The sequence below is a fragment of the Haliotis rufescens genome, unplaced genomic scaffold, assembly GCF_023055435.1.
Source record: "Haliotis rufescens isolate VD_foot unplaced genomic scaffold, xgHalRufe1.0.p SCAF_50, whole genome shotgun sequence".
In the NCBI taxonomy this organism is placed as follows: Eukaryota; Metazoa; Mollusca; class Gastropoda; order Lepetellida; family Haliotidae; genus Haliotis; species Haliotis rufescens.
The window spans coordinates 1,222,737-1,243,554 of record NW_025964224.1 but is presented as its reverse complement, the minus strand read 5'-3'; positions in this window follow the sequence as shown (position 1 = coordinate 1,243,554).

Below are 20,818 nucleotides of genomic sequence, written 5' to 3'. Positions count from 1 at the left end.
AAGCCTACAATGCTATCTGTAATGAAGGGTACACCTCACCTGGTTTTATGTGTCGTTGGGCGGTCGGGTAGCCTAGTGGTTAAAGCGTTTGCTTGTCACACCGAAGACCCGGGTTTGAATCCCGACGTGAATACAATGTGTCAAGCCCATGATATTGCTGGAATATTGCGAAAAGCAGGGTAAAACCTCACTCACTCACTCACGTATGTGTCGTGGGTTTTATCCTTATATGGTATCTGTGTATTGAAAAAAAGGTCACGTGTGGGATTTTAAAGACTTTCTATTGTTGGTAGTGTGGAACACCAACCCACCAATGGTTTATGATGTGAGTCTCTATTATAAATACAACGGTGGGAGTATTCTGTAGTGTAATGGCGACTGAGGAGCCGAAGGTGTGCAGTTGCAGGGAAGTACTCTCCCATCCAGTCTGAAGAAGCGGAAATACACTTATTGGAGATCAAATGTAGTTGCTTACACACACTACTCGGCAACAGGTGTGACGTTTGTAAATACACTTGGGGTTAAGTACGGAAATACCTCACCTGTCAGACATTAACAAATATACACCAGTGCAAAACAAATATCCTTGTGTAGGAAAATATTGTCAGGCCAACTCAAATATTACTGCAAGGAGAAGGGGGTTAAAAAGTAGCAAATTAGAAATGTCTCTTGTACTGGTTCTCACAGGGAATAAGTGACAACGCTACAAATGAAGCAAAACTAATATGTACATGAAGAAACACGGGCATGACATAAACAAATGGGAATGGAAAGTTCCATTAGATGACAACAAACTACACAATGTAATTGGTTACAACAGTATGCACAGCGACTCTTACACAACTTTTGAAGATGGATTAGACACCGAAATGTTTTCTTTTTGTAAAGCGTTAAAATGAAACACCTTCAGCACATCTTTCCTACAACTGCACACGACAAATGAAATTAGAAAAGAAACTATGAACTTGATACAAAACCAAATCGTATTGCAACATGCATCAACCAAGTCAGCGAGCCTGACAACACGGTCCCGTTTGTCTCCTCTTATGGAAAGCATGGGTTGTTGAAGACCTATTTTAACCCGGATCTTCATGTGTCATGTACATTATACCTTAATCGTGAAAAGAGTGAGTGAGTATGGATTCACACTGCTTTTAGAAACATGACAGCAATATAACGATGGGAACAACAGAAAAGGGGCTTCATATTGCAGCCATGTTGAGAATCGAACCAGGGCCACCGGTGTGAATAGTTAACACTTTAACCACTATGCTACCTCAACGCCGGTCACCAACATTGAAGTGAAATTGTCACAACAGCTGTACAAATGTATCGCGTTATGACAAGTAACATGTAAAATGTACGAAATCATTTGTTTAACCTTCTTGTAAGTTATCAGGAGCGGTGGGGTAGCCTAGTGGTTAAAGCGTTCCCTCGTCACAACGAAGACCAGGTTCTATTCCCAACATGGGTACAATGTGTGAAGCCCGTTTCTGATGTCCCTCACCGTTATAGTATTGTTAAGAGCGGCGTAAAACTATAGTCACTCATTCACTCTTGTTAGTTATCAATTCACCTGAACAAAGAGGTCCATCTATTAAGAGAGTGTTTTCAGTAGAGAGAACCCTCTATAATACAGACTGCACAGTTGTCTATGAAATCGTCCGGACTTACTACAAAATCAGCCTACAGGGTTCACAGGAACGCAATACTGTGTTAAATAGGGAGAGACAGGGAAACCTCTAAAATACGGGCAGCACAGTTCTCGGACTTTAACTTTTAATGAAAGAAATCAGTCCACATGGGTCATTGGAACGCAATACTGTGTCTTTTATGTTAAATAGTGAACAATGATACAGTTTGTTTATCTAATGTAGTCCAATGATTCACGATTGAATTTCATTTACATCACGGCGTGTCAGCTTGGTGCGGGGGGATGGACAGGAGACAGGTTTGGGGGGACGTTCCTTGCGAGATTGAATCAGTTCAGTACACTCCGGTGCTGACTTAGTTTGTGTTATCTAGACCAGGCTAGCAGTATTCTGATTATGTGGACACAGTCTCTCAGTTTTATGATAGACATAAACTGTGCTGGGGAGACATGGCATGCACCGTGCGTAGGAGAGCATGTATTCTTTTTTATATTCCTTGTGATGTTAACATCATGATCAGTTAACATCACAAACCGTAATTGTGGCCTTAAGGTTATAGAGCTCTCGAGACATGTGTACGGTTATTTCGGGGACAGTGCGTCTTTAGCTATTGTAATTACGAATAAACACAGTAAAGTGGGGTCTCGGGTCACAGGTGTCACGATCTCAAATTCGTTTAGGCTCAGGGTTAAGATTAGAAGAGAATTAAAGATGAAACGTTCTCTTTTGTTTCAGTTGTGTTTATCATGGCCACGGAAACACTTGTGCTCTTCAATAAAGCAAACTCACAAGCTGTAACTAATTGCAGAGTCAACAATAGGCGTAACTACACGATGTTATTGGGAAGACGTCGTATGATAACACACACATTCAGTCGTCATGAATACAGGGGCGATATTATTGGACAACTGGTTTGTGATTTATCGACTAGTTACTCATTTCGTGGGAAAGCCGTTGCTGTTATAAAGCCGTCGTTCAACGCAATAAAGCTAGAATCTCATAAGAGAAAGTCAAATCACTGCTATTTGGGAAGAATTAAAATGTCTGTTTGCGCCAAGAAAATGTCGTCCGCCGCCCTCTGCTCTAACTACCGCACATCAAACTGCAATCAACGAAATTGAGACCAAATTTGTTCCTATAAATTCCAAGCGAAAAAGTCAAATTCGGTAGGGAAGAGCTTAAGCGAATTTCATTTGAAATAACGTCTGGAAATTTTGTCTTCTTTGGGAATATTCATATATTGCATAGTGTGGTATCAATTGCTCAGATTATCCGAAATTAATCCTTTTATACCAGAAGCTCCACCAAAGACATTTTATACAATTAGTTTCTTGGTGTAATGAATAATACCGCCATACCTCCTGGATTTATTTGCCATAAAACCGAATAATATTATGATATTTATTGGAAAAACACCCTGAGCACAGTTTAGAATATTAATATTTTGGTGTATGAATAGCGACTCGATATTCAATGACTTAAATTGAAAAGAGGGTGTATATTCATTAAAGAAGACGTTTTATTAAAATTATGATCGACCAACAGATTCCAATCAAGTGAAAGAGCGTCACTGAAGGGCGCCTTCAAGATGACTCGGAAGCCGTAGCCTATTTGAAATGCTTCTTAGAATTCTAATGAAATAGAAAACACAGCGTCTTCATTGTAAAAACATTACAGCAATAGATATTGGACATGAAACGGGACTGAATAATGCCAGAATCAAAATAACGATCGTAGGATATATTTAATAATCCAGACGGTTGCTGTATTAGTCGGAAATATGTTACTTCCTTATTAAAATGGTTGTGATTTATTGTATGGAAAATCTTTAAAATTGTCATTAATTTTGTGAATATTTGTGTAAATATTTTTCTTCAGTTAAGTTTTATCTTTGTTTAGTGTTTTGATATTTGAAATACTCGTCATCTACATTTCTGGTATTTGATTCACCGGCAGATATGTGACCGGCAGTCCATTACCATTGCTGGACGTGTTCAAGTTTCCATGGGATCCATATGCTGCGTCTACCATTTTTATCATCTCCCAACAACCACATGACATTGGAAATTAGGTTGATCTGAGGTTCCGACATTGAAACATTTTGAATCAACCTTGTGTCAACATTGACCTTTCGTGCTTGAAAAATCTCGAAAGCTGACAGGGCTGAAAACTCAACTTGTCATAAATTCAGCAATTTTTTATATAATATATATTTTTGTCGTTGATATCAATATATTTATAGAATTTTGACTTTATGTTTCTACCAAACGACAATGATTTAAAGGTAAACCTTACATTTTTAATACAGACATATTTGGTTTAATGACGATATTGATCCGTGGTAACATAGGTCTTCAACAACCCATGCTTGTCGTAAGAGGCAACTGACGGGATCGGGTGGTCAGGATCGCTGACTTGGTTGATGCATGTCATCGTATTCCAATTGCGTGGATCAATGCTCATGATGTTAATCACTGGATTGTCTGGTCGAGACTCGATCATTTACAGACCGCTGTCTACAGCTAGGATATTGCTTTTCTCAACCACAGGAGTAAATATTGACATACAATAATTCGTTTTTCCCGAAACTGACAGGGCTGCCTTTAACCTGAACCTTTTGGCATTATGACCTCAGACCTTTACCAATTTGGTGAAACCTACGAACACGGTGTGGTGTTGACAAACGTAAAAACATAATTGGGGCGAACCGGGATTCGAACCCACAATCATAGGTTCCTGACGTGCCCAAGGAACGCAACTCTGCACAGCCAATTGTGACGCCTTATAAGACTGTGCCACCCATGCCTAGGATGACGTTCCTAGTAGTTGAAGTTTTTGTGGGCGTGGTCGCGGTATCAGCTGTATCAGTGGAATTGGTATTGGCGGTAAGAGAATGACTCACCCTTATATTATAAATGCAAATATTGAAAAGATGGTATATACATGTATCAGTCATTGGAATAGCCATTCCCATACAAAGGAAATTGATAGTCTGAAGTGAAGTGAGAAGAAAAAGAGTCTCACAAACAAAGGTTTCAGAATAAACATTTGAAGAGAACCATTCGCGAAGACTTTGCTTTGAAAGGGATTATTGTCAACTTTGGAAAAAAAGGTTATAGGACAAAGACGAAACCTACCATCATCAAGTTATAAAAATGTCAAATAAACTACAACTTTTGACTAAAACTCAAACTTGCATTAAGTAAGGGAATGAGAGTCGTATATCAATTTGCATCAGTTGTTAAACATGTCACGACTATACATTGGTCGAACAATATGTTTCTCAAAACTAACTCATCATTTGCACCAGTTATTCAGATTATTCTTTCTCATATTTTAATCTCTAAATTTTAGTTGATCCATTGACACAAAAAGACCACAGGCCAAACTGAGTTGAAAAAATGTGTTTCCCCTCCTTCAGGGGCCACTGGGGTTGCACAAAGTGAGAACACGACTCTACTCTGTGTCGTTGAAAGACATCAAACGACCCCAGCTACATTTGTTGATGGGTGCACAAACTGTGTAACAGCCCACAGCATCGACTAGGGAGTATAGTTCTATACATTGCTTTGAAACGATTGGCCCAGAAACAGCCTCAACTAAATCCGCATGGTGCAAACAAGGGAACTGACGATTTAAACTTAAGTACCATTCTCAGACAAAGACCAGATTCCCAAAATGTCCCACAATATTTTAAATTTCAAGAACTACTACTATCATCATACTAATACAAAGCTGTGGGTCATATAATCACAGGTCACTTTCCTACTGTTGACAATAACATCTTTCGTCAGTTATTCAGCCTGCTACTAATTGGGACCAAAAAATTATTATGGTTGTTGCAAGCTAGTCCAAAACCCAAATAAAGAACTTCACCTTCATTCTGCGACAGCCTCCGTGTTCTAGTGGACAGAGTGTCTACCTGGAGACAGCCTCCGTGTTCTAATGGACAGAGTGTCTACCTGGAGACAGCCCCCGTGTTCTAGTGGACAGAGTGTCTGCCTGGAGACAGCCTTCGTGTTCTAGTGGACAGAGTGTCTGCCTGGAGACAGCCCCCGTGTTCTAGTGGACAGAGTGTCTACCTGGAGACAGCCTCAGTGTTCTAGTGGACAGAGTGTCTACCTGGAGACCGCCTCCGTGTTCTAGTGGACAGAGTGTCTGCCTGGAGACAGCCTCCGTGTTCTAGTGGACAGAGTGTCTACCTGGAGACAGCCTCCGTGTTCTAGTGGACAGAGAGTCTACCTGGAGACCGCCTCCGTGTTCTAGTGGACAGAGTGTCTGCCTGGAGACAGCCTCCGTGTTCTAGTGGACAGAGTGTCTGCCTGGAGACAGCCCCCGTGTTCTAGTGGACAGAGTGTCTGCCTGGAGACAGCCTTCGTGTTCTAGTGGACAGAGTGTCTGCCTGGAGACAGCCCCCGTGTTCTAGTGGACAGAGTGTCTACCTGGAGACCGCCTCCGTCCTCTAGTGGACAGAGAGTCTACCTGGAGACAGCCTCCGTGTTCTAGTGGACAGAGTGTCTGCCTGGAGACAGCCTCCGTGTTCTAGTGGACAGAGTGTCTGCCTGGAGACAGCCCCCGTGTTCTAGTGGACAGAGTGTCTACCTGGAGACCGCCTCCGTGTTCTTGTGGATAAAGCATCTGTCCGGAGACCGCCTCCGTGGTGTAATGGATGGAACGTCTGCCCGGAAAGCGGAAGGTCGATGTGTTGATCCTCTGCGAGCGAGATACGAAAATACGTCAAAAAAAGGAATTTGTTGTGACCCCACATGGCGCTCGGCACGAATCTGGTAAAACAATGCCTGGTCGGCTCGGAGCCAGTATACTGTGCGGGTATCCATGTTAAATAGGGACATGGTATGTCAGTGGCTAACAATATAAAACCAGGAAAGCGCATACAAACTCTACACGATCAACGGATAGTATTCAATAGTCCTGACACAATTGATATGAATAAATGTAACTGACGCACTCATACACTCACTCATTCCGCTCGTGCCACCAATCAATATGGCCAAAGTAAAATTGCATCAGACGTAAAAGTGTATTGGTCTACGCGTTTTACAGTTTAAAAGTGATCATACTTCCCACAAATGAGAATCAAATTTTAAACATGTTGCTCATCGCGTCGAGAAAATCGGCGTGACTACATACACAAGGGCCACTAGAGACACGTCCGGCAATAGGGTTACAGGACGATTAAATCTGGTGAAGTCAAGCCACAGACCCACTCCACCATGTCAAACAAACTCCAACCTTGGACTTCCCAATGAATCAACGAATAAGTAACCTATGTGATGTAAATCATGTTGCAGGCGAATATCTGAACATTTCCAAATGTCCGTACTTCATCGCAAATTGTACATACCAAAGCAGTACGCGCAATTGCCTAATCTATTACAGTTCCACCCTCTCTTAAACTGTCAGTACTAATACCATCACTAGATTTACCATAATATTATGAAAAGACTTCCGGCTTACCCCTGCGCGCCAATACAAGCCCATTTTATTTTGTACGGCCTGAGAGAAATAAAGTTCTGTTCTGACTGGTTTATTAAATGAAAAAGCGACAAAACCCCTTCCATTTTCAAAAGAAATCACTGCCAAAGACAGTGACGATTTACGATTCCGACTGTATAATGTGCATGTGTTTATGTCACAAACACATGCAAAGGTTAGTCAAACGTTTACCCAAAAAAACAGACAAAATATAGTGAGTTCAAAAAAGGGAAATGAATCTGTCACTGATCTTGAAAATGCCCGTTACATGTCTAACATAAAACTTGTGATCTTGGACAAACAACCTATGAGCAAGGGTCGTATGATGCTCTAAATCTTCGTTGAAAAAACATGCTCAGTTGTCCCTCAAACGTTGAAGGGAAAGTTCACTATTGGACAGTTGAAGTCTAATAATAATAATATGGATGGCTAACAATATTATTCTGTTCGCATGTAATATAAACTCAAAGGAATAGTACATGTTATGAGTTTCTGATTCATAAACAACCACTATTACCTTACTGATGAATCCTTAGAAGAGGATGATTATGCACATGTTGTTCATGAATATACATTTGTAGGAGGAATAGATGTAACATACTATGGTACAGTGCACACACATCAATTTAAACTCAATTTTAAAAGATTTTTAAGAAGTCGTAAATCATATTACTTAAACATTTGTATTGATCCATAATATCAAATAAGATTACGAGAAAGCCTGCATGTCTTCTAGCATCCTCATGAACGAGCTGCATCCAGCATCTACTGTCACTTCTCATTGTGTAGGTTCCTGGAATTACAGTTCGCGCTGGGGAGAACTGTGGTGTTTTCTGAATTTTGTTTTGCCACATGTACTGATGAAAATAAAGTTTTAAAAATAACCTTCGTTTGCCACAAACTATTCCTATGTTTTCTTGTGAACTCATTTCCAGTTTTATTTGATCAGACTTATACACAGGACGAGACACAAGATAGATTGGTTTCAACTGGATTTCATCTTCGTAGGGTTTCTTGAAGAAAAACGTTTAGGTCCATTCATCTTCTACCTCTGTGAACCAACAATTTCTAATTGCCTGGATCAAATATATAAGCGACAAAACCCTTTCCATAAGCATACGAAATCTCAGTTAAAAGCAGATTCTATTGTACGATTCCAACTATATCATAAGCATGCGTTTATGAATCACTATCAATCACTATCACCAGGTGTTCACGAAAAAGGGAAATATTTAAAAAAAGAAACGATTGTACAGTCCCTATGGAGGAAACGTTTTTGTAAAACTAACCACCAAACTCACCGTCCTTCTGTGAACAATCATCTAAAGACAAACCACTTTGTAATGGTGCTAAAGGACAATCACGTATATATAATACCGTATGCAGACAAGAAACGGGTTAAAAATTTACCTTGAGGCAGTAATCCCCAGATACAAATAATCCAGATGTGTTTCCAAATATAATGGTATATGTGAAGGAAGGGTCTTTTTCTATTGTAAGAGTATAGATTAAAAACCTTATCAAAGACAATTCAAAGACAATAAATATGAATATATTTTCATACCTGCATGATGATAATGGCATGTCCCTTTCATATATTTCTTTTCAAATGTTAATTTCGTTCTTTCATTTGAATGTCTTCACGTACATTTCCAATAAAATATTGATCATTACTCTCTAGTTTGTATTTGTCTTTTTCTTATGACAAAACAATGGGCTTACTTTTCTTATATTTAGTTTCAAAACTGTTATTTGTATAAGAATATTTGTTCAAAGTATTTCTCAATACATTCTTGTCAGGTGTTTTTTGTAGTATTGTAACAATGGAGAAGAAAATGGCTGAATCATCAAGCTTGTTGAGTTTTACTGTCCTAACCTGAACAAGTCCTCGTGAAATCAGTTTTGGGAAGAAGCGAGTATGGGGTTACATTCCTTGGTTTGAATCAGGTCAATCAGTGCTGATCTTGATTTCATGATCTAGATCAAGCCAGCAAAATCTCTATCAGGTAGTGTCAATGTCTCAATTTTGTACACGACACGCACATGAAAAGGTTAAAATCCTGACACTCTACAAACAATGGAGACAAGCATCTCGACAAGACACTACCTTTACAAGTGCCAACAGAATGCGCGTGTGCAGATGTAATGCTATAACGTATGTCAGGACAGAATTCTTACATCTTGTGATGGTGTCGATCACAAATCGTTATTGTGGTCTTAAGATAATGGGCTTGTTTTGGGAACATGCAGCTTTAACTGCTGTAAAGTGGGGTCCAGGCTTAACAGTCGATAAGATGTCATGTCCGTTGGATCTCGGTGTTAAGATAGAAGGGAACTTAAGGCGACATGTCCTTGTTCCTAAAACCAAAGGCCACAAAGTTTCTTGTTGAGAGGGTATGCATGATGAATCAAACCTACAAGCAGCGCCTAATAGTCGTAACAATAGTCGTAACTATACGATGTCATGGAGAAACCGTCGTATGATAAGAGACACATTCAGTCGTTATGAATACAGGGGCGATATAACTGGACCACTGGTTTGTGATTTATCGACAAGTTACTCCTTTCGTGGGAAGGCCTCTGCTGTTTTAAAGCCTTCGTTCAACGCAATAAAGCAAGAATCTCATAAGAGAAAGTCAAATGTGCATAAGACCTAAAATGATAGTATTGGGGGATAATAAAAACGTCTGATTGCTCCAAGAAAATGTCGACCGCTATCCTCTAAATACCGTCTATTAAACTGCAATCAATGAAACTGGGGCACGATTTTCTACTTTAACTTGAAAGGGGACCACCTAAACAAATTTCATTTTTCAAAAAATGTCTGGGCTTGTTATCTTGTTTGGGGAATATTAATATATTGCATGGTTTGGTATCATTTGCAATCTGAAATATATCCGTTTATCTGTATATTCGAGAAACTCCACCAAAGACATTTTATACACTTAATTTCTCAGAGTAATGAATAATACTGCCATGTCTCATCAATTTACTTTCCATAAAATCGCATGATAGTAGGACGTTTACATACCCTCAGTTTGAGATACACAGATAACTTCATTCCTGTCAACAGTGCCACGACAATCGAGAATATTCACCTCATTTCTGTCAACAGTGCCACGACAATCGAGAATATTCACCTCATTTCTGTCAACAGTGCCACGACAATCGAGAATATTCACCTCATTCCTGTCAACAGTGCCACGACAATCCAGTATATTCACCTCATTCCTGTCAACAGTGCCAGGACAATCGAGAATATTCACCTCATTCCTGTCAAGTGCCACGACAATCCAGTATATTCACCTCATTCCTGTCAACAGTGCCACGACAATCCAGTATATTCACCTCATTCCTGTCAACAGTGCCACGACAATCCAGTATATTCACCTCATTCCTGCCAACAGTGCCACGACTATCCAGTATATTCACCTCATTCCTGTCAACAATGCGACGACAATCCAGTATATTCACCTCATTCCTGTCAACAGTGCCGCGACAATCCAGTATATTAACCTCATTCCTGTCAACAGTGCCACGACAATCCAGTATATTCACCTCATTCCTGTCAACAATGCCAAGACAATCCAGTATATTCACCTCATTCCTGTCAACAGTGCCACGACAATCCAGTATATTCACCTCATTCCTGTCAACAGTGCCACGACAATCCAGTATATTCACCTCATTCCTGTCAACAATGCCACGACAATCGAGAATATTCACCTCATCTATCAACCAAGGTTGGAAATCAAAGAAACAACTGAGAAACCATATTCAGCGTAATTTCTGGATCTGTGCAGAAATGTTTTAAGTAACCTAACCTAGTAACGTTTTGATAACGTCTGTAACGTCTCATCAAATCTATATTTGCAGTTTATTGCTGTTTTGTGAAGACTTTGTCTATATCGATGGCCACTGGATTAGCCAATCCATTATTTATAGACCGCCGTCATACAGATGTAATACATTTCCGGTCAACCCACACTAAGCTAAAGTGCTGTTGTATCTTTACTGTTCAAAGTGAATTTAAACTCAAAGTACATGAAACCTTCATACCTGTTGACGAAATATGTTTCATCTGATAAACATAGTTTGGGAAAAACCCTCTTTAAAATCCCCACAATACCAAACAAACAAACAAACAAACAAACATATTCGTATTTTATTGACTTAACACAATAGGATTGGACAAAGGTGATCCACATACGATATACTCTCTTTATTGACATCAACTAAATCCACATGCGTGGCTTTATAACTTCAATGTCACCTATGTACTTTTGGGTACAATGTCCAGTGCAAGTCATATTGAACAATTTTATAGCTACAGCAGTAATAATTTAGCTATGGCCGTGACTGTCTATGAGGATACTAAATATCTGTTCACAATTGTAAGACCAGCATCAGTAGAAACAGGGACATCAACTGTGTAATTACAGTATACGATAGGATTATTGGAATCGTTTGGTTGCTATAATTTACTTATAACAGACTTGGTATTTTATGATGATCCCTCGCCAAAGAGAACGATGCATAGTAAGTAAGGTATTCCTATATGAAGAGCGAGTTAATGGATTTCAACTTTCAGTCTGTCCATGCCACATGCGGTAGAGATGCTAGTGCCTCTATCAAGTGATTCATTGATGCTACCACTTCTTCAGTGCCACTTAAAGAGATAACAATAAAATATGTTCGTGAAGGGCAAGCTGAGGGGAGATGAGGGGATATTATTTTCCAGTGGAACATTTATCAATAACATAAGAAAAGCCACTACACATCAAGGCATTCAGAAGCTTATCAGCCTAATACGGGTTATCGATGATTGGGTTGGAGCGTAGCCATCAGTCTTGCATGTTGTGCCCGTCCCTGCAGTCGGACGTGGGCGCCCTCACAGACAGCGAGTATCAGAGACGCTGATGTATTTCTAATGAGCGATAAGGTATTGACTGAAACGTTACCTGTCACCTGTAACAATATTCTGAACATGGGAATCTTATCGGGGAGTGGCGCCACAAAGCATCCCAGCTACTTGGACGGTAGATGGTGCACCCACTCCGATGATCTATAATGATGAGAGATTACATTCAGTAAACAATATTCAATATCGAGTTCCCATGACGAAACTCATGTTATTACAATTAATAGACAACCTTGGTTTATACAAGTGTACAGGTTTGTAATTAAAACCGTCGTCCGCTCGATCCCGGGTTCCGAGGCGATAGAATTGTTATTAGTGTAAAGGTATTGTCTCTAAGAACCATTAACTTCGGCCCTTTTTCACCCGCGAAAGAAGGAGTGGAACCAATCATTGGTACCAGCTTGGTATGCCTCGGAATAAATACTTAATGCAGCAATTTTCCCGTTATGCCCTAAAGTGGCGGCATTATATTCTGAATATCTGAAATTGCTAATGGGCTTGTGTTTGATATGTTTGTACTGTAGAACATGGGCATGTTATGTCTTCTAGTCATGAGTATCGAGTTTTTAACCTTCTAATTGAAAACACATAAAGCAACCTTTCCTATTCATTACAGTAGAGAAACAGAAAATAACGCTTCTTGATTGAGCTGAGGGACACAAAGAAGCGCAAATTGTCAGTCATCTATTGATGCTAACAGAAACATGAGTTCAATAAGTACAGTGATTAGAGGGGATGCTATACAGGAGGAAGAGGTCGAACACCATCGCAAGTTATTGTGTGAGTCCGCCTTCCTGTACAGGCGTAGTGATACATGAAAACTACACACTGGGAGTCCAGACCACTGCCTCATTACAGTGACATGACACTGGAGAATAACACCAAGTCTTCATTTATTACAAACCATCTGAAATACTTACTAAGGCAACGAGTGAATACACGCACAAGCAGACGCACGCACATACACTCAACCTCACACACACACATACACACACCTTTGCCTCAAACGCAAACGCACGTACCTCTCCCTTAACACACGCACCTAACTCACCCCACCCTCTCAACACTATACACACTATACAGACAAATACACCAAACGAGCCGAGGTCAGGCCGAAAGATGATAGCACTGGAACAGTGATCTGGACCGATTCCCAGAAATATCAAAAGTGATGATTTAGTAGGGGAATCTATCTATATAAAATGGATTATTCCTGAATACTGTACCCACTAGAACATAATCCTGTACTCTCTCAGAAATCCGTATTTAAGTCGTTGTAAGTGGTTGCTGATCGTCGATGCTCCATTTACTAATCACAAAAATCATTTATACTGATTACCAATTGTAGTTACTTGACCATAAGATTTGTCGGTTGACCTTGTTTGTAATGCTAATGGAAAGCACTTGATCACGCTTGTACTCTCATGGGTTGCGACCAATATCTGTTCGTTGAGATTTAACCAACGAAGTGGACTTTGATGTGGGATTTCAAGCCTGCAATGCTATCTGTAATGAAGGGTACACCTCACCTGGTTTTATGTGTCGAGGGGCGGTCGGGTAGCCTAGTGGTTAAAGCGTTTGCTCGTCACACCGAAGACCCGCTTTCGAATCCCGACATGGGTACAATGTGTCAAGCCCGTTTGTGGTGTCCCCCGCCATGATATTGCTGGAATATTGCGAAAAGCGGCGAAAAACCTCACTCACTAACTCACTAGCTCACTCTGTGTATTTAAACATGGTCACGTGTGGGATTTTAAAGACTTGCTATTGTTGGTAGTGTGGAACACCAACCCACCAATGGTTTATGATGTGAGTCTCTACTATAAATACAACGGTAGGAGTAGTCTGTAGTGTAATGGTGACTGAGGAGCCGAAGGTGTGCAGTTGCAGGGAAGTACTCTCCCATCCAGTCTGAAGAAGCGGAAATACACTTATTGGAGATCAAATGTAATTGCTTACACACACTACTCGGCAACAGGTGTGACGTTTGTAAATACACTTGGGGTTAAGTACGGAAATACCTCACCTGTCAGCCATTAACAAATATACACCAGTGCAAAACAAATATCCTTGAATGGGAAAATATTGTCAGGCCAACTCAAATATTACTGCAAGGAGAAGGGGGTTAAAAAGTAGCAAATTAGAAATGTCTCTTGTACTGGTTCTCACAGGGAATAAGTGACAACGCTACAAATGCAGCAAAACTAATATGTACATGAAGAAACACGGGCATGACATAAACAAATGGGAATGGAAAGTTCCATTAGATGACAACAAACTACACAATGTAATTGGTTACAACAGTATGCACAGCGACTCTTACACAACTTTTGAAGATGAATTAGACACCGAAATGTTTTCTTTTTGTAAAGCGTTAAAATGAAACACCTTCAGCACATCTTTCCTACAACTGCATACGACAAATGAAATTAGAAAAGAAACTATGAACTTGATACAAAACCAAATCGTATTGCAACATGCATCAACCAAGTCAGCGAGCCTGACAACACGGTCCCGTTTGTCTCCTCTTATGGAAAGCATGGGTTGTTGAAGACCTATTTTAACCCGGATCTTCATGTGTCATGTACATTATACCTTAACCGTGAAAAGAGTGAGTGAGTATGGATTCACACTGCTTTCAGAAACATGACAGCAATATAACGATGGGAACAACAGAAAAGGGGCTTCATATTGCAACCATGTTGAGAATCGAACCAGGGCCACCGGTGTGAATAGTTAACACTTTAACCACTATGCTACCTCAACGCCGGTCACCAACATTGAAGTGAAATTGTCACAACAGCTGTACAAATGTATCGCGTTATGAAATGTAACATGTAAAATGTACGAAATCATTTGTTTAACCTTCTTGTAAGTTATCAGGAGCGGTGGGGTAGCCTAGTGGTTAAAGCGTTCCCTCGTCACAACGAAGACCAGGTTCTATTCCCAACATGGGTACAATGTGTGAAGCCCGTTTCTGATGTCCCTCACCGTTATAATATTGTTAAAAGCGGCGTAAAACTATAGTCACTCATTCACTCGTGTTAGTTATCAATTCACCTGAACAAAGAGGTCCATCTATTAAGAGAGTGTTTTCAGTAGAGAGAACCCTCTATAATACAGACTGCACAGTTGTCTATGAAATCGTCCGGACTTACTAAAAAATCAGCCTACAGGATTCACAGGAACGCAATACTGTGTTAAATAGGGAGAGACAGGGAAACCTCTAAAATACGGGCAGCACAGTTCTCGGATTTTAATTTTTAATGAAAGAAATCAGTCCACATGGGTCATTGGAACGCAATACTGTGTCTTTTATGTTAAATAGTGAACAATGATTCAGTTTGTTTATCTAATGTAGTCCAATGATTCACGAGTGAATTTCATTTACATCACGGCGTGTCAGCTTGGTGCGGGGGGATAGCCAGGAGACAGGTTTGGGGGACGTTCTTTGCGAGATTGAATCAGTTCAGTACACTCCGGTGCTGACTTAGTTTGTGTTATCTAGACCAGGCTAGCAGTATTCTGATTATGTGGACACAGTCTCTCAGTTTTATGATAGACATAAACTGTGCTGGGGAGACATGGCATGCATCGTGCGTAGGAGAGCATGTATATTTTATATTCCTTGTGATGTTAACATCATGATCAGTTAACATCACAAACCGTAATTGTGGCCTTAAGGTTATAGAGCTCTCCAGACATGTGTACGGTTATTTCGGGGACAGTGCGTCTTTAGCAATTGTAATTACGAATAAACACAGTTAAGTGGGGTCTCGGGTCACAGGCGTCACGATCTCAAGTTCGTTTAGGCTCATGGTTAAGATTAGAAGAGAATTAAAGATGAAACGTTCTCTTTTGTTTCAGCTATGTTTATCATGGCCACGGAAACACTTGTGCTCTTCAATAAAGCAAACTCACAAGCTGTAACTAATTGCAGAGTCAACAATAGGCGTAACTACACGATGTTATTGGGAAGACGTCGTATGATAACACACACATTCAGTCGTCATGAATACAGGGGCGATATTATTCGACAACTGGTTTGTGATTTATCGACTAGTTACTCATTTCGTGGGAAAGCCGTTGCTGTTATAAAGCCGTCGTTCAACGCAATAAAGCTAGAATCTCATAAGAGAAAGTCAAATCACTGCTATTTGGGAAGAATTAAAATGTCTGTTTGCGCCAAGAAAATGTCGTCCGCCGCCCTCTGCTCTAACTACCGCACATCAAACTGCAATCAACGAAATTGAGACCAAATTTGTTCCTATAAATTCCAAGCGAAAAAGTCAAATTCGGTAGGGAAGAGCTTAAGCGAATTTCATTTGAAATAACGTCTGGAAATTTTGTCTTCTTTGGGAATATTCATATATTGCATAGTGTGGTATCAATTGCTCAGATTTTTACGAAATTAATCCTTTTATACCAGAAGCTCCACCAAAGACATTTTATACAATTAGTTTCTTGGTGTAATGAATAATACCGCCATACCTCCTGGATTTATTTGCCATAAAACCGAATAATATTATGATATTTATTGGAAAAACACCCTGAGCACAGTTTAGAATATTAATATTTTGGTGTATGAATAGCGACTCGATATTCAATGACTTAAATTGAAAAGAGGGTGTATATTCATTAAAGAAGACGTTTTATTAAAATTATGATCGACCAACAGATTCCAATCAAGTGAAAGAGCGTCACTGAAGGGCGCCTTCAAGATGACTCGGAAGCCGTAGCCTATTTGAAATGCTTCTTAGAATTCTAATGAAATAGAAAACACAGCGTCTTCATTGTAAAAACATTACAGCAATAGATATTGGACATGAAACGGGACTGAATAATGCCAAAATCAAAATAACGATCGTAGGATATATTTAATAATCCAGACGGTTGCTGTATTAGTCGGAAATATGTTACTTCCTTATTAAAATGGTTGTGATTTATTGTATGGAAAATCTTTAAAATTGTCATTAATTTTGTGAATATTTGTGTAAATATTTTTCTTCAGTTAAGTTTTATCTTTGTTTAGTGTTTTGATATTTGAAATACTCGTCATCTACGTTTCTGGTATTTGATTCACCGGCAGATATGTGACCGGCAGTCCATTACCATTGCTGGACGTGTTCAAGTTTCCATGGGATCCATATGCTGCGTCTACCATTTTTATCATCTCCCAACAACCACATGACATTGGAAATTAGGTTGATCTGAGGTTCCGACATTGAAACATTTTGAATCAACCTTGTGTCAACATTGACCTTTCGTGCTTGAAAAATCTCGAAAGCTGACAGGGCTGAAAACTCAACTTGTCATAAATTCAGCAATTTTTTATATAATATATATTTTTGTCGTTGATATCAATATATTTATAGAATTTTGACTTTATGTTTCTACCAAACGACAATGATTTAAAGGTAAACCTTACATTTTTAATACAGACATATTTGGTTTAATGACGATATTGATCCGTGGTAACATAGGTCTTCAACAACCCATGCTTGTCGTAAGAGGCGACTGACGGGATCGGGTGGTCAGGATCGCTGACTTGGTTGATGCATGTCATCGTATTCCAATTGCGTGGATCAATGCTCATGATGTTAATCACTGGATTGTCTGGTCGAGACTCGATCATTTACAGACCGCTGTCTACAGCTAGGATATTGCTTTTCTCAACCACAGGAGTAAATATTGACATACTATAATTCGTTTTTCCCGAAACTGACAGGGCTGCCTTTAACCTGAACCTTTTGGCATTATGACCTCAGACCTTTACCAATTTGGTGAAACCTACGAACACGGTGTGGTGTTGACAAACGTAAAAACATAATTGGGGCGAACCGGGATTCGAACCCACAATCATAGGTTCCTGACGTGCCCAAGGAACGCAACTCTGCACAGCCAATTGTGACGCCTTATAAGACTGTGCCACCCATGCCTAGGATGACGTTCCTAGTAGTTGAAGTTTTGTGGGCGTGGTCGCGGTATCAGCTGTATCAGTGGAATTGGTATTGGCGGTAAGAGAATGACTCACCCTTATATTATAAATGCAAATATTGAAAAGATGGTATATACATGTATCAGTCATTGGAATAGCCATTCCCATACAAAGGAAATTGATAGTCTGAAGTGAAGTGAGAAGAAAAAGAGTCTCACAAACAAAGGTTTCAGAATAAACATTTGAAGAGAACCATTCGCGAAGACTTTGCTTTGAAAGGGATAATTGTCAACTTTGGAAAAAAAGGTTATAGGACAAAGACGAAACCTACCATCATCAAGTTATAAAAATGTCAAATAAACTACAACTTTTGACTAAAACTCAAACTTGCATTAAGTAAGGGAATGAGAGTCGTATATCAATTTGCATCAGTTGTTAAACATGTCACGACTATACATTGGTCGAACAATATGTTTCTCAAAACTAACTCATCATTTGCACCAGTTATTCAGATTATTCTTTCTCATATTTTAATCTCTAAATTTTAGTTGATCCATTGACACAAAAAGACCAAAGGCCAAACTGAGTTGAAAAAATGTGTTTCCCCTCCTTCAGGGGCCACTGGGATTGCACAAAGTGAGAACACGACTCTACTCTGTGTCGTTGAAAGACATCAAACGACCCCAGCTACATTTGTTGATGGGTGCACAAACTGTGTAACAGCCCACAGCATCGACTAGGGAGTATAGTTCTATACATTGCTTTGAAACGATTGGCCCAGAAACAGCCTCAACTAAATCCGCATGGTGCAAACAAGGGAACTGACGATTTAAACTTAAGTACCATTCTCAGACAAAGACCAGATTCCCAAAATGTCCCACAATATTTTAAATTTCAAGAACTACTACTATCATCATACTAATACAAAGCTGTGGGTCATATAATCACAGGTCACTTTCCTACTGTTGACAATAACATCTTTCGTCAGTTATTCAGCCTGCTACTAATTGGGACCAAAAAATTATTATGGTTGTTGCAAGCTAGTCCAAAACCCAAATAAAGAACTTCACCTTCATTCTGCGACAGCCTCCGTGTTCTAGTGGACAGAGTGTCTACCTGGAGACCGCCTCCGTGTTCTAATGGACAGAGTGTCTACCTGGAGACAGCCTCCGTGTTCTAGTGGACAGAGTGTCTGCCTGGAGACCGCCTCAGTGTTCTAGTGGACAGAGTGTCTACCTGGAGACCGCCTCCGTGTTCTAGTGGACAGAGTGTCTACCTGGAGACAGCCTCCGTGTTCAAGTAGACAGAGTGTCTACCTGGAGACCGCCTCCGTCTTCTAGTGGACAGAGTGTCTACCTGGAGACAGCCTCCGTGTTCTAGTGGACAGAGTGTCTGCCTGGAGACAGCCTCCGTGTTCTAGTGGACAGAGCGTCTACCTGGAGACAGCCTCCGTGTTCTAGTGGACAGAGTGTCTGCCTGGAGACAGCCTCAGTGTTCTAGTGGACAGAGTGTCTACCTGGAGACCGCCTCCGTGTTCTAGTGGACAGAGTGTCTACCTGGAGACAGCCTCCGTGTTCTAGTAGACAGAGTGTCTACCTGGAGACAGCCTCCGTAATCTAGTGGACAGAGTGTCTACCTGGAGACAGCCTCCGTGTTCTAGTGGACAGAGTGTCTACCTGGAGACAGCCTCCGTGTTCTAATGGACAGAGTGTCTACTTGGAGACAGCCTCCGTGTTCTAGTGGACAGAGTGTCTACCTGGAGACCGCCTCCGTGTTCGAGTGGACAGAGTGTCTACCTGGAGACCGCCTCCGTGTTCTAGTGGACAGAGTGTCTACCTGGAGACAGCCTCCGTGTTCAAGTAGACAGAGTGTCTACCTGGAGACCGCCTCCGTCTTCTAGTGGACAGAGTGTCTACCTGGAGACCGCCTCCGTGTTCTAGTGGACAGAGTGTTTGCCTGGAGACAGCCTCCGTGTTCTAGTGGACAGAGTGTCTACCTGGAGACAGCCTCCGTGTTCTAGTGGACAGAGTGTCTGCCTGGAGACAGCCTCCGTGTTCTAGTGGACAGAGTGTCTACCTGGAGACCGACTCCGTGTTCTAGTGGACAGAGTGTCTACCTGGAGACAGCCTCCGTGTTCTAGTAGACAGAGTGTCTACCTGGAGACAGCCTCCGTAATCTAGTGGACAGAGTGTCTACCTGGAGACAGCCTCCGTGTTCTAGTGGACAGAGTGTCTACCTGGAGACCGCCTCCGTGTTCTAGTGGACAGAGTGTCTACCTGGAGACAGCCTCAGTGTTCTAGTGAACAGAGTGTCTGCCTGGAGACAGCCTCCGTGTTCTAATGGACAGAGTGTGTACCTGGAGACCGCCTCCGTGTTCTAGTGGACAGAGCGTCTACCTGGAGACCGCCTCCGTCTTCTAGTGGACAGAGTGTCTACCTGGAGACCGCCTCCGTGTTCTAGTGGACAGAGTGTCTGCCTGGAGACAGCCTCCGTGTTCTAATGGACAGAGTGTCTATCTGGAGACAGACTCCGTGTTCTAGTGGACAGAGTGTCTGCCTGGAGACAGCCTCCGTGTTCTAGTGAACAGAGTGTCTACCTGGAGACCGCCTCCGTCTTCTAGTGGACAGAGTGTCTACCTGGAGACAGCCTCCGTGTTCTAGTGGACAGAGTGTCTGCCTGGAGACAGCCTCCGTGTTCTAATGGACAGAGTGTCTATCTGGAATCAGCCTCCGTGTTCTAGTGGACAGAGTGTCTGCCTGGAGACAGCCTCCGTGTTCTAGTGGACAGAGTGTCTACCTGGAGACAGCCTCC